The sequence below is a fragment of the Rhodnius prolixus genome, unplaced genomic scaffold, assembly GCF_049639745.1.
Source record: "Rhodnius prolixus isolate KJV_2025 unplaced genomic scaffold, Rpr scaffold_1, whole genome shotgun sequence".
NCBI classification, from domain to species: domain Eukaryota; kingdom Metazoa; phylum Arthropoda; class Insecta; order Hemiptera; family Reduviidae; genus Rhodnius; species Rhodnius prolixus.
This window is the reverse complement of record NW_027411581.1, coordinates 36,450,633-36,466,025: the sequence shown is the minus strand read 5'-3', so window position 1 is coordinate 36,466,025 and position 15,393 is coordinate 36,450,633. Positions and strand designations below refer to the sequence as shown.

Sequence of the window (15,393 nt, the reverse complement as noted above, 5' to 3'; positions counted from 1 at the left end):
CATTTGTCAAGTGATGAGCAAACAGTGTAGCTTTGTCCTCGTCCGATTTCGCCCAAGTCCCGTCTTCCCGTTTGAGTGGAGAAGGAGTATGTTTGTAGGAAAGTAGCCTGCGTGTAGCTGTCCAGAGAGATTTACGGTCTGTAGTCAGGTTTGTAATGAAGGCGTCATATTTTTCAATTTTTAGCTTTTGTAAATTTCTTTTCAGTTGTCTTGTGAGTCTAAAGTATATCCGTTTGTCGCTAGGATAACGTGTCCGTTGCCAGAGGGCTCGGGCTCTCCTTTTTTCTCTTATGAGTATTCGTGTTTCTATAGGTAAGTTATATTGTCTAGTATTCTTCCGATGTAAGTGAGTAGTCGATTCCCAGATGGAAGTCTGTATTGCGTTAGTCAGCGTGTAAACTGCTTCATCAATTTCGTCAGCAGTTTTTAAAGAGAGAGATAGATTAAGTTTAGTGTCAAGTAAAGTTTGGAAGTTATCCCAGTCAACAGGTCCCGTAATTAGAGAAGGGCGAGGCGGAAGTGTCTTAGGTGTTGCAGTTAGTACCAACAGCACAGGACTGTGGTCAGAGGAAAGATCAGTAAGAGTATAGATGTCTGTACATTGTGAAGATGTCTGAGAGGTAACGAAAATGTCTAGGATGTCAGGCAGTTTAGAGAGAGCTGTCGGCCAGTAAGTTGGTTGATCAGGGGATAGTACCTTGTAGTTAGAGGAAGAAAGAACATTGAGTAGGGTGCGTCCTCTAGGATTAGTTGTGCGACAACCCCACTGCGGATGTTTAGCGTTATAGTCCCCACCTGCCAAGAATTTTGGCCCCAGTTTGCCAAAGAAAGTACTAAACTCTTGTGATGATATTGCTTTGTTAGGCGGACAGTACACCGCTGCCACATTCAGTGAGAATGGCTGGCAATACAATGTAACTGCCACGGACTGGAGAACATCAGTTTGCTCAGTGAGGAGCAGGCTGTGAATTAAAGAGGAGCGGATGAGAATGGCTGCGCCACCATGGGCAGTGTCGTCCGGGTGGTCTGCTCTGTAAGTAGTGTAGTCAGTTACATTGCAGTAAGATCGTCCGGTAAAGTGTGTCTCCGTAATTAGGGCTACGTCAATTAGTTTGTCATGTAAGAAAATGTCTAGTTCGTCTTTGTGGGAATTCAGCCCGTTTGCGTTCCAAAGAAGTATTGCTAGTGATGAGGAATTTATTTTACAAGTCGAGGAATGAGATCAGTCACTAGGGTAGTGAGAAGGCTGATGAGAGGATTGATGAGTGATTTGAATTCAGAAATGAAAGAGGTCAGTACAGTAGTAACGTCAGTAGAAGCGGATGAAAGGTTAGTCGGAGACCCCGCGACTCCAGCGTAAGAAGGCCTTTGATAAGTTGGTGGCTGAGATGGATGCGGATGCGAAGTTGTAGGTAATGGAGGAAAGTCTTTTGGAGTAGGTGGTGGAGCAGCTCCCTGATGCAAACGCGGCTGCGGACTGCGGCCGTTTTGGTCCCTTGACTTTCTTCGAAGTCGCTGAAGTTCCTTATGCACTGTGCAGCCCCTGTAGGTAGCATAATGCCTTTCTTGGCACAGCGCACATGTAGGTGGGATGTCCCTAGGTTGGAGGCAGTCTGAGGAAAAATGGTACTTAGCGCATTTTTTGCACGTAGGAGTATAATTGCAGTAAGATTTGCTGTGGCCATACTGCATGCATCTTTTACATTGAATTATTTCCTCAGTTTTGTAGGGTTCCTCAACCTTAATTCGTGTGTACAGGACTGAAGTGATCTTGAATATTTCCTGGTTGTTCTCTTGTGGTTCCAAGTCTACAAAAAACAGAGGAAGTGATGCTTTAGTAGCTGGATGTTTCACGTTGCTGACATTTCTCACTTTGTGCCCTAACCCTTCCAGATCTTCTTTGATGGCTTCTGTAGGAATAGTGTGGTGTAGATTTCTCAATACCACCCTAAACGCCTTATCTTGCTTTAGCTGATAAGTGTGGTACTGTGCTTTATTTTCTTGCAAGAACTTAATTGCTGCTCTGTACGCCTCAATGGTCTTCGTTGATAACATTACCTTGTCAACTCTCGATTTACAATCGAAAGATGAGGGTCCAAGAAGTTGAGTTAGTGTAGTGCAGAATTGTAAATAGTCTTCCACGTTTGAGATATATATTGGAGGAGGCTTGGGTGATTTTTTTTCACTGGCCGATGCATTAGCGTTCGGGATTTCTCCGTCATCTTTTACACTTGAAGGTGCAAAAGGATTAGGTGTGCAGAAATTGATAGTATTACTGAAAGGGGTAGTGGAAACAGTGGAATTAACTGACTGAAGGGACTGGGTTCGAGTCAACTTTCTTTGCACAGCAGTGCTTTTGGTTTTAATTTTATTTTTCTTTTTCATAATTTCAGATTTATTAGTGCTTGATCTTTTCACTGTTTTATTTGTTTTATCCAAAACATCATTACTAGTTTTATTATTTTTACTAGAGAAAATACCACTAGCACTGCACGAACCATGTGATTCAATGCCTGGTGAATCTGTATGTTCCATTTGAGCCATGCGGCTACTATTGGAACTAAGTGTCCAATCACTACTAAAAATTTTAAATTCAAATAACTTACCTAACCTACTAAAAATAAGTCTATTCAAATTAAACTATTTACAAAAATTGTCAATGTGTCATCGCACTCCAATGTCTAACAAAAAGAAACAATAACAATAAACAAAATAAGAAACAATTTAACATTAAATAGTCACTAGAAACACACAATAAATTAATAAGTTTGCAGAGCAAAAATTAAACACACTGAAACGTACAATGGCGAACCAGCTGATTCTTAAAAAATATAAATTATTATAATAAAATTTAGGTATAGATTAGGTAAGCTTATAGTTTAGTTCTTATAAAGGGGAAAGGAATATCGAGTACTTTCCCCTTGTGTGAATGAGTAGTATGTTCTTTTTAATAGCGTGAGTGTATTTATTGGCATGAAAGTATTTATTGGCGTGAATGTATTTATTGGCGTGAATGTATTTATAGGTGTGAATATATTTATTGGCATGAATGATTTTATCAGTGTACGTGTATTTATTGCGAGAATGTTGGTATGAATGTTAGATTTAGTTTTTTTTAATTAGGGGTTGAAAGAAATTTATAAAAGATTTAAATTCATTTAGGATTAGGTGACTTTTAGAGTGTGCAGGAACATTTGTTAAAAGTACTGCACACTTGAGTTAGATTCTACGAAATAGCCTCCTTAGGATAGACTATGTACATAATCTAGGTTAAGCGTTATTACATATGTCATATATAATGTATTTGTATATATATGTATTATTATATAAATCGTTACAATTTTGTTTATTAATAGTTAAAGCAAAACCCAAAGTACTTTTAATTGCTTGAATTTTGGATAAACGTCAGCTTATGAAAATAAGGGATGGTACCATCGGCCAAATCGCATTCCCCCTCGTCGGCTAGACCGATGATGTAAGAGGGGAGCGCGGTCTGCTTCCGTTCGCCTAGGCTCCACCCTGCCTTGCTGAGCAAGATATGTGTGTGGCAGCCCGATAGGACAATAGGGTACCATCCCAGCTCTAGTGGCCTTCATGTGAGAAAAGAAACTGTGAGCAGGTGCTAATGGCCACAGACGTCGATGCGCCGAAAAAAAAAAAAAATATCTTAAATTTTGTAATTGATTCCATGGTGCCTTTAAGAATAGTGGATAATGAACATTTTAAAAAAATATTTTCAGACCTTAATGTTTCACATCAAGGCTTGAAAATGCTTAGCCGTAAGTCGTTGGGCAGGAAAATGGACTCTGCTTATGAACAGAATGTTGATTGCTTAAAACAACTATTTAAAAATGTAAAATATGTATGCAGTACTGCTGACATCTGGTCTGGGCGGCGGAGAAGTTTTTTGGGGCTAACTGCTCACTGGATAGAAGAAGATCTGTAGCTCTGGCCTGTAGGCGATTTAACATGCGATAAAATTGCAGAATTAATAAGCACCATCCACGAAGAATTTGGCCTGTACCCACCAAAAATCGCAGCTACAGTAACAGATAACGCAGCAAATTTCGTAAAGGCTTTTAAAGAATACGGAATTAAAGAAAATTGCATTGAGGTGGAGGAGGAGCAAGACATTTATAATTGTATTAGTGAATCAGAATCAGATTCAGAGACTGCAGAGTTTGAAATTTCAAAAAACAGGGAATTTCCGCTCATATTACCATCCCACATAAAATGTTCCGCACACACATTAAACCTCTGTGCCTCCGCAGATGTTGTTAAAACAATAAAAAAAACAGGTATTTTATATTCCATACACAAAAGAGTCATGGCTAAGTGCAATTTTCTATGGCGAGCTGCTTCACGACCCAAAACAGCAGAGGGCATCGAAAAAATAATAGGATTCATTCTTTCCAGACCCGGTGAAACAAGGTGGTACTCCTTGTACGATGCCTTGAGTAAAATTCTTCTGATGAAGGGAAAAAGTCCCCAAGTTTTCCAGTTTCTAAAAATTAAAAATTCTCTCTCTGAAGAAGATTTTTTATACATTGAAGAGCACTTGGATTGTGCAAAGCCAGTGGCCGATGCTTTGGATATTTTGCAAGGGGAAAAACACCTGTATTATGGTACATTGACTGCAGTAGTTTATGCCTTAGTTCCAAAATTAGAAAAACTACTTTTAAAACAATTTATATTTTGTAAACCAATAGTAGAATCATTACTTAACAGTATTAATATAAGATTTAAGGACATTTTTCAATTTGCAAATCAGGACTTAATGAATGCTGCAATAGCTACAATTTCACACCCAGAATTTAAAAATAGGTGGTTCCATCGTGTTCCTTCCGCAGTACAGGCCAAAATTTTAAATTATTTTAAAGAAGCAGTGGTCGCAGAAGTAATACAGGAAGAAATGAACTTCGAGGAAGCCTCATCGACCGATAGAACTGACTTTTTCAACTTGGAAAATGAAGCTGCTATTACTTGTCTAACAACTTCGGCAGAAATTCAGGTGCTGCACTATTTAAAAGGTAGTCAGCGGAATCTGGATACGTTAGAGAAATATCCAGAAATAAAAAAAAGTTTTTATCAAGTACAACACCCCCTGCCGTCGTCGGCACCCGTTGAAAGACTATTCAGCTACGCAACGATGGTTAATCTACCGAAATGCAGCAAACTGAGCGACAAAAATTTCGAAACCAGGGTGATTTTAAAAGCAAATTCGCATCTATTAAGTGATTTAAAGTTGCAGGAAAAAAGATAATTATAAATTTTCCCTGTTTTTTGAAATTTCAAAATCTGCAGTCTCTGAATCTGATTCTGATTCACTAATACAATTATAAATTTTGTACATTTAATTATTTCAATTTTTTTATTTCTTTTTCTTTCAACTCTGTGAATTTTTTATTACAAAAATTATGAGAAATTAAACCTTAAATAATAAAAAAATAATTCTTATGTTAATTACAAAATTAAATGTAAATAAAAGTTTCAACTTTCAAAAATATTAAGCAACTAGTGTTAAGTTATTTTGGTTAGTAATAATAATAAAAGCATAATCCAAGTGAACTAGGGGCTTTCATCAAAGATTATAGGTTCATAATTGACTTAGTTTTAGATAATCAATAAATCTAAGAAAACCTCAAGATTAAGAACTATTAAACACAAAGTAAATAAATAAATGTAAGATTGGAAAGCAATTAATTTTTTAGGATAATTACTAATTTTTAAATTTTTTATTTTTATTCATTTATTTTTTTGTCCTTAATGTAAAATGACTAAATACGAACAAACAAAAGGGTGTAACGACACAGAAACTCCCTAACAAAAATATGTACAAATATAATTATATCATGAAGATATATATACGAGTATATATATTTTGTTTGTTTGTTTATATCCGCTTAGAGTGTATTTAATGAGCAAATATCAAAAAGTAAGTTATGTACATAATAAAAAGAGAGCTGGGTAGATAGATTGGCAAAAAAATTTGACAGAGACATGTGACACGGAAAAATAAGATGAATGTGAATGTAAAGCAGTTTTAAGTCCAATTATACACCAAAATAGTTAAATATGAGTGCAAGCTGAACTTTATAGGTCTCCAGTGTTACCAGCAGGATATATATGAGTGTTCCTATATCAGTCTAATGAGTCGTATACATGGTGAAATGTGAATGTAAGGTGGTCCTATATAAGTCTTGTGAGTCGTAAACATGGTTAAATGTAAGTGTAAGGTGGTCCTATATAAGTCTTGTGGGTCGTAAACATGGTTAAATATGAGTGTGAGGTGGTCCTATATAAGTCTTGTGAGTCGTAAACATGGTTAAATATGAGTATAAGGTGGTCCTATATAAGTCTAGTGAGTCGTAAATATGGTTAAATGTAAGTGTAAGACAGTCCTATGTAAGTCTTGTGAGTCGTAAACATGGTTAAATGTGAGTGTAAGGTGGTCCTATATAAGTCTTGTGAGTCGTAAACATGGTTAAATGTGAGTGTAAGGAGGACCTATATAAGTCTTGTGAGTAGTAAACATGGTGAAATGTGAGTGTAAGGAGGTCCTATATAACTCTTGTGAGTCGTCAACATGGTTAAATGTGAATGTAAGATAGTCCTATATAAGTCTAGTGAGTCGTAAACTTGGTCAAATGTGAGTGTAAGGAGGTCCTATATAACTCTTGTGAGTCGTCAACATGGTTAAATGTGAATGTAAGATAGTCCTATATAAGTCTAGTGAGTCGTAAACTTGGTCAAATGTGAGTGTAAGGAGGTCCTATATAACTCTTGTGAGTCGTCAACATGGTTAAATGTGAATGTAAGATAGTCCTATATAAGTCTAGTGAGTCGTAAACTTGGTCAAATGTGAGTGTAATGAGGACCTATATAAGTCTTGTGAGTCGTAAACATGGTTAAATGTGAGTGCAAAGTGGTCCCATATAGGTCTAGTGAGTTGATGTGGTGGTTTAACTTTAAAGTGCTTGCATTCTTAAATTCCACAAATTACAGATTAGTATATGTATAAGTGCATAGATAATATGCTTTCAGCAAGAGTAATCATGTCGATGACTAAGACTAATGGTTTGTGATTGAAAAAATTAGTCGCGACTAATTCACGACTAATATTAATCAGATTATTTTATTTAGTCGCGCTTACGACTAATTTAATCATGATTAAATGTGACCACGATTGAATTAGTCATGACTAATTAGTCGCGACTAAATTTTTAATCACATTTTTAGTCACGACTAAAAATATTAGTCGCGACTAAAAATTTTGCCCAACTCTGATACCGAGAGTGCACTGAAAAAAGCTAAAGCTTTGAGCGCCATTAACCTCAGATGTTGAAATGCCTTAATTTCAAATTAAAAAATAGCGTTATTCGAGTTCATTTCAGTCAATCGTAATTTACATTTTGTCAATACGTACATTCGGTATAAATTATTTATTCTCTCTAAAATGAAGTTTCTTTATTTCAATACCAATTATCAAACAGTCTCATCTCGGCTAGCACTTTCTCAAGGCTTTTTATACTAATAACTTCGTTGATTATCCGTTTTAGAACGATAAAATAAAGAAACTGTCAATTCTAGTTCACTTCTATCAATCGTTATGTACATATATTTAGTCCGTTCATTCGGTTTAAGCTAGAGATCTAATCTATATCTTTATAGTTAGATATAGATTAAACTCAGCAAATGTAGTGCAAGACGGAAACATAAATGAAGTCGAAATCTTTATACCAGACCGACTAATCACCTCTGATGGTAGATGAACGTCCAAAACTGGTTAGGCATGGAATAAAACACGTGCTACGATGGTTAATCAGTGTGCGGATTGAAACGAAAAGAAAAATACCTTTCACGTGAGTATTCATTTTCACTGAACCTCGAAGTTTCATTTTTCTCCATCATTGGAATATTACGTCAATTTTATTGGCCCGAGAGCCAAGTATTGTAGCACTTTAGAAAGATTTTCATGTAAGTCAACAGGTTCATCACCAGAACTTGTATCGTATTGTACTAAAGAAATTCAATACAACCACTTACTATAGACTAACAACAAGTTTACCTACATAACATTACATTAATTGTAAATCACTAATGTCACTAGTTTGACCCGAACGTCCCACACTTACACAAGTCCTTTGTAGATTGCCTGACCTTTTATGACCTACTTTATAAATCTGTAAAAAATTCAAATGAGATATTTACACCATTCTTAACTTCTAGTGCAAAGATTAAATGTCTTTACTACTTAAAAAATATGACAATACCAATTACAGATACTAAAGGAGTTATACTGTATAACTATTGTAGATTGTGCTAACAAAAATTTGATAGATTTTTCACCAACGTTTCGCAAAATTTAAATATCTTTCTCAGAACGTTATTGTATAAGCTAGTTGTGAATTATTGATTGTGAACAATAGGAATACAACTAGTTATAAAACATTGGCAAATAATTAAAGCAGAGCAGTTGAACTGATCGAGTTCTGGCAAATACAATCTACCGTACTAATATTTTACGGTCACAAAGAAAAAAATACTGATTCGTATAAAATTAAAGCACCTCGACTTTCAAATTATAGATAATCTGAATTATTTCCTCTAAATCTCTTCTGTTTCTTGTTTGTTTGTGTTTTTTAATTATTTATTTCTTTTTTTCAAAAAACTTATTTAAGAATACAACGGCATTACAACACAATAAGCAAAAGGGAGATGAGTTACTACTAACTAGTTACCAACTACTACCACACTTTAAAGGGACGATCTACAAATCGATTAATGATCTAGTGCAGTAATTTGTGGCCTCTGGCGCTTAAGGCGGCGAAAAGGTTAACCTGTAATGAGGGAAGATGTCAACTATAGAACTAGGGCAGTAGTCGGCGAAGCGCGGCTCGGGAGCCAACTTGTGCCTCTTTGGCTCCTTGAGTGTGGCTCTTCCTCAAAATACTTTATTATTTAATTTTATCCATAAATAATATCGTTATTATGATATTAAGTTTCATTCAAGACCAGTTGGAAGGAGTCGATCTCAGCGAATGTACCTCAATCAGCTTAGTTAATAATAAATCTTTACAGTTAAAGCTTAAACAATGTGGTTCTCCAAAGAAATTCTAGTCGTTGTACTGATGATATTTGGCTCTGTTGACTGATGACTTAGCCGATCACAGGATCTAGAGTGGGAAGAGAGTCCAAGAAATGTTTTACAATCGAAGGATACGATAGTAGTAAGGAGGAGCTTGGATTTTGGTCTGTAAGGATTTTAAAGTCGTTTTAATTTTAAACCTTTGCATCAATTTTCCTGTAGGTCAGACTTCAATAAATTCAAGGCTGAATTTTAGAGGAAAGGTACCTCTATAACTGGTATAAGGTGCAATGGTTCAGTGATAATTGTTTATGAGATATAGCACGTTAAACTTTGGATGTTTTCAAATTCGTTCAAATTTCAAACCTTTTTATCTCTCTTCGTTGTTGTTTAGAATTCAATGAGTTTTTTACCCAATTGTAGAGAAAAGTTATCTCTATAATTGGAATAAGGTGCAATGTTTTAATAATAATTGCTATTATATAACAATTTTTTTTGTTGCCTTTTTTTGGCATTGGCTTTCGCCAAACAGCCAGCATCGTCTCTAGGTGCTTATCACTAGAATTATAACAATTGCATAATTGCTAAAGAGATATAACAGGTTAAACTTTTGATGTTTTCAAATTCGTTCAAATTTCAAACCTTTTTTATGTTATCTCTCTTCATATTGTTCAGAATTCAATAATTCTTTAACTGGTATAAGGTGCAGTTTTTTAGTGATAATTGTCAATGAGATGTAGAATGTTTAACTTTGGATGTTTTCAAATTCGTTCAAATTTCAAACCTTTTTTATGTTATCTCTCTTCATATTGTTCAGAATTCAATAATTCTTTAACTGGTATAAGGTGCAGTTTTTTAGTGATAATTGTCAATGAGATGTAGAATGTTTAACTTTGGATGTTTTCAAATTCGTTCAAATTTCAAACCTTTTTTATGTTATCTCTCTTCATATTGTTCAGAATTCAATAATTCTTTAACTGGTATAAGGTGCAGTTTTTTAGTGATAATTGTCAATGAGATGTAGAATGTTTAACTTTTGATGTTTTCAAATTCGTTCAAATTTCAAACCTTTTTTATGTTATCTCTCTTCATATTGTTCAGAATTCAATAATTCTTTAACTGGTATAAGGTGCAGTTTTTTAGTGATAATTGTCAATGAGATGTAGAATGTTTAACTTTGGATGTTTTCAAATTCGTTCAAATTTCGAACATTTGTATTTCTTTTCCTGTTGATCAGATTTCAATAAATTCATCTCTGAATTATAGAGGCAAGTTACATCTATAACTTGTATAAGGTGCAATGTGGCAGTTATAATAGGCAATGAGTTTTAGATGGTTAAATTTTTAATAAAAGATATGGCTGTGGTCTCGAGGCTGAACACAGTTAAGGAGAGACGTACCATGTAAGATCCCCTCTAAAACCATTAATACTAATTACTCTGTAGATCTCAGCCTGATTTTGATAAAGTTTGGCAGGAAGTTAGGGCTTCTCTACGTGACATTAAAGTGTTATTCTGCTCTTACACCTTATGAGAAATGCTGCAATCGTTAAAATTATTGACATGTGAACCGATTTACATGAATGAATTGTCATTTGATTCGAAATTCTGTGTGGATATAGTTTTATTGATTTTGATGTCTACGAGGGAGTTTGCCCCACTTAAGTATGGCCAATTTAATAATAATCTTCGCTCGATTTTGATTATATTTGGCAGGAAGAAGTGGTTCGAACTTTACTGTATGACATTAAATGCCATTCTACTCTTACGGGGAAGTATTTCAATCGTGCTTATTCGATGTTTAATTTCTTCTTCTTCTTTTTTTTTGCAAAAAGTACTGTAATCGCAGAATAATTCTGCTTACTCCTCTTAAAAGGGAGTACTGATAGCGCAGTTTAATTTTGCTATTTACATAAAAATACCTTCCTATTTTATTCGAAACGTTTTTGAATATAGAAAATAGTTTTTGTAGATTTTTTGGGGACCTTAAATAAGGCAATCTTTTAAAAGATCTCTCCAGTGGTAATTACGGTTTCAACTTAATACCATATCAGGATAAAATGAAAGTATTGGTCTTTCCAAATGTTAGGCAAATCTGTAAAGTAGATACGAAACTTTGAAGAATAGACAAAAAGGAAAATCTATCCAAAAGGTACAAAAATCTCCTAAACAAAAACTTACAGTTTAAAAAGTTAAGTATGTAAGTGAATATTTTAATCGCTTTAAATCTTATTAATTATCAAATAATTATAATATTTCGGACATATGATATAACATATGTAAAATATATTGAATGTAAAAAAATTATTGAAGCTAGAGGTTTTTGTTTTATTTATGAAGCGTTGTGTTCTTTTGACTGCCTTAACCCATGTTGAGAAAGAAAAATAATAATAAGGATTCATTATTGTAGTGGTTGTTTTCTTTCTCTTAGTGAATCCTTCAGCTTCAAGTGTGGGGTAAGAGGCAGATCAAGTTTGTAAGAGGCAAATAAAGTTATCTTACAAAGAAAAGGAAACGAATTGAACATTGTAAGTAAAATAGTGAGAAGTGTTGTCGCCTGAACTATTTGATTTTGCGAGTAAGTAATAGCAGTTCAGATTGTTCATCGGCCATAAGTAAAACCCAGTTACATACTACATTTCGATTTGCAAATATGACTTCATTAAGAGAAATTGACAGAATTAACCAAAATATAGGCAATGCTACCATTAGCGCTATTCGAGCACTCCACTTATTAATTTTTGAGTGTGAAGGTAATCGACAAAAAAGAGCTAGACTCAGAAAATTCGAAGGATTTAGTTTCTTGTTGGATTCAGAAGAGTATAAGGCCAAACTTAAATTTATACATGAAAATTTAACTGATAGTGACCTTACACTAATCTGTAACATTCTTAGCGTTGACCATGATGGTAATGGGGACGAACTATCAAAACGCATTTGTACCAGTCTGATGAATTTAGAAGATTTGAAAAGATTAAATGAAGAGGTTAAAGAGCTAGATGATGAAGATACTGAAGAGCAAGATATGAAAGAAGAAGATGAAGAAAGAAGTTATTCAGAGGTATGTTACCAACCTAAATTTTAAAAAAAGATATAGAAGATTCTATTCGTCCTTTTACCGGTAGTAACTATTACACCGCAATCGATGGATTAAAGAGTTTGAAGATATGAGAAAATGATTCAGGTCGTAAAAGGAACGATTTGGAAACATTTATCTACGCAAAGAAATCTATAAAAGGATGTGCAAAAACGGTTATTAATTGTGAGCCGAATGTTAACAATTGGGTTAATTTGTAGAAAATGTTAAGAGCTGAATTTCCAACTACGATAAATAGTGCTACTCTACATCAGATGTTAGTTAGCAGGAAAATGAAAACGAAGAGACACTTAAAGAATACTTTTGCCACATGCGCGAACTGGCCGGCAGGGGCTGTATCGAAGATTATGCATTAATTAAATATACAATCGACGGCATCAATGATGATATTAGAAACAAAGTAGTACTTTTTGGCTGCTCTACGGTTGCAGAGTTTAAGAAAAGAATTAATATTTACGAAGAAATTAAGTTAAGCAGTAAAGTACATCCAGAGAAATGTCAATCGTTATTATTCAAGAAATTTCCAGTCAATGCAGGAAAGAAGAATGAGAAATGTAGTTACTACGGGTAATGCGAATGTAGTTCGATGTTACAACTGCGGGAAAAATGGGTCATGTTTCTTCAGCATGCACGGCTCCGAAACGAGAACCTAATTCATGTTTCAAATGCGGATCTCAAGGACATCAAAAAAAGGACTGTCCACGATTATGTCCCACATCGAGACAACTCACTGAAGGTACTACGCATAAAGGGACTTCTATTGGCTGGATTGCAGAGAGGTCATCGTTAGCACCAACCTATGAAGTAAAAATTAAGCTAGTGGTAAATGACGTAGAAATTTGCGCTTTTTTAGACAGTGGTAGTCCAATTTCTTTAATTTCCGAACATATTTTGCCTGTCAATGTTGTTATAAGTCCGTACACGCGTAAATTTCAATTTGATGGAGTCAATCAAAGTAAATTAAATATATTAGGAGAGCTTAAACAAAATGTATCTGTTAGTTCATTTAAAATTCCAATTACTTTCTATGTTGTTCCGGAAAATACTATAAATTCTATCTGTTTGTTAGGTCGGGATTTTCTTTCATATGATGGACTGCAGGTTAAGTTTCAGGGTAATAACAGACGGTAACAAAAAATCAGATCCCTTTTATTCTTCAAATTGTTTCCAAGGTGAACATTTCGTTAAGGCAGATTTTTAGGAGCGTAATTCATGAGAATTTCCAAAATACGTAACAGTTTATTTAAATAATTTCAATGAATATATTTACACAATAATCTGAATTTATTTGCCAAACTTGGTTTTGTTCAAAATAACTAGTAATAATTCATTTTTTAATAACTATCCAGCCAACGTGTTAAGATGTACCACGGCACATCTTGAATATTGAATTATATTCAGAAATTTGGCAAGATTTATTTTCTAACTCACATTTTATGTGCCAAAAAATAAAACATAAAAAAGGGTAATAAATTAAATGTAAGGTACTTATTATTATTTCCAAGTATATCAATACAGATAAAAGTAAAGAAGAAAATATTAACAATTTACTGCAAATTTCAGATAAAGATAAGTTAGATGATCTCTTTTACTTTACCATCAAATCAGTTGGAGGTTTTTAACGTAAATCACTTTTAAAAACGCATTAAAATTTAATATTAGATGCAAATGTGTGCATGTTTAAGAACATATACAATAAATCTAAAATAATGAAAGTTTAAGTTACTGTATTACAATTTAACTCTATTTGCATGGGGAAATATCCCTACAAGCTTATAAATAAATCTATCTGTCTACTAACAATATTCAGGTCGTAAACAGTTCAGAACACTTATATGTCACGAGAAAAATTATAGCAATCAAAGTTCTATGAACGTGAAAAGTGTATGAGAAGGATAACGTTTACCAAAAAATTTATTTCCTACAATCTTCAAAAGTTTGAATCATACTTAATTCTTATCTCTTTAGAAGATGTCTACCTTCTCACAAGAAGTACCCTTTACCGAATTTTTGGGAACCCATTAAAATAGGTTTTGAATATTAGAATGAATTGTAATAAGGAAAACTAAATGTAAATAGCAATTAGAAATGAAATAATTATTACAAGTATATTAAATGGATGCCGCGAACAGAAAGCGTGTTTTAAATATACACACACAGACGCTTAAGGACTGTCTCATTAAATAACCATCACAACAACTTCATTAGATATCTCTTCCTTCGCAGATCTAACAACTGGGTAAATAAGAAGTAGCACATTTAATATTAAACGGAGATAAAAATATAAATGTCAGTTTACATGTTAGAACAGTTGAATACATGGTAAAAGTGATTCTAATAAACCTTCGTACAGATGAATATTCAAAACAGTCCTCAGCTGAAAGGAACAGAATTATAAATAGCAAGTCTACCGCTGGGCAGACATGACATTGGGAAGTTAGCTCTGGGGGTTACCCACAATGCTATTAGGTAAGGGTAAACTATTGTGCATTTTATATTCCACTGCATTTTCATATCACTAACATTATATAAGTTTCCGTCTAATTCATGTTTCATGCATGGGAAAAGTTCACAATTTTGCAGAGCAAACCTGAACGATAACAAAGTCCCTTCAACTATATGAACACTCGCTCGAATTTGCCTTACTAACATTTTTGAAGTTCTAACTTATTTCATTACTTCTTACTGAATTTATACAGCTTGTAACACCGTACACTACCCTGAAGTAACCAATTAGTGTTTTAGAGGAAACAGAGTCAAACCCCAACACCCCCAGAACTCCCCGAAAAACGATTTTGAAAAACTTTTAAAACGCAGTGGATTTGATTTTTTAATTCCCTTTAAAAATATCATATAAAATCATACATAACTGAAATGCCAAACTAAACAAATTAAAATTGATTTTCAACAGAATAAAACTATAAAATTCTGTAAACAGAATTGTAAATTTAAATTAACACGGTTGGACCAAGTCCGACGAAGAGAAAGCCAATTCATTTGCAGCCTACCTTCCAAATATCTTCTCACCACATATCGACATACTAGACCATGTCATAGCCGTTAACAACAGACTCAGCCTTTACCACCAAAACCCTTTACACCTGCAGACGTAATCTACAAAATTCGTTGACTACCTAAAAAATCACCTGGCTACAATTTCATGCTGGTGTTCCTCAGGGCAGTATCCTAGGTCCGTCTCTTATTTACTC

General features: G+C 34.2%; 1 protein-coding gene and 1 pseudogene across 10 annotated transcripts in view; one reads left to right on the top strand and one right to left on the bottom strand.

Moving 5' to 3' along the window:
• The window catches only part of LOC141448166 (dystrophin, isoforms A/C/F/G/H-like), an 898,384-nt gene that overhangs the window by 680,631 nt on the left and 202,360 nt on the right, over positions 1-15,393 (bottom strand). The window lies entirely within an intron of this gene.
• On the top strand, positions 2,788-5,445 carry LOC141461274 (uncharacterized; annotated as a pseudogene).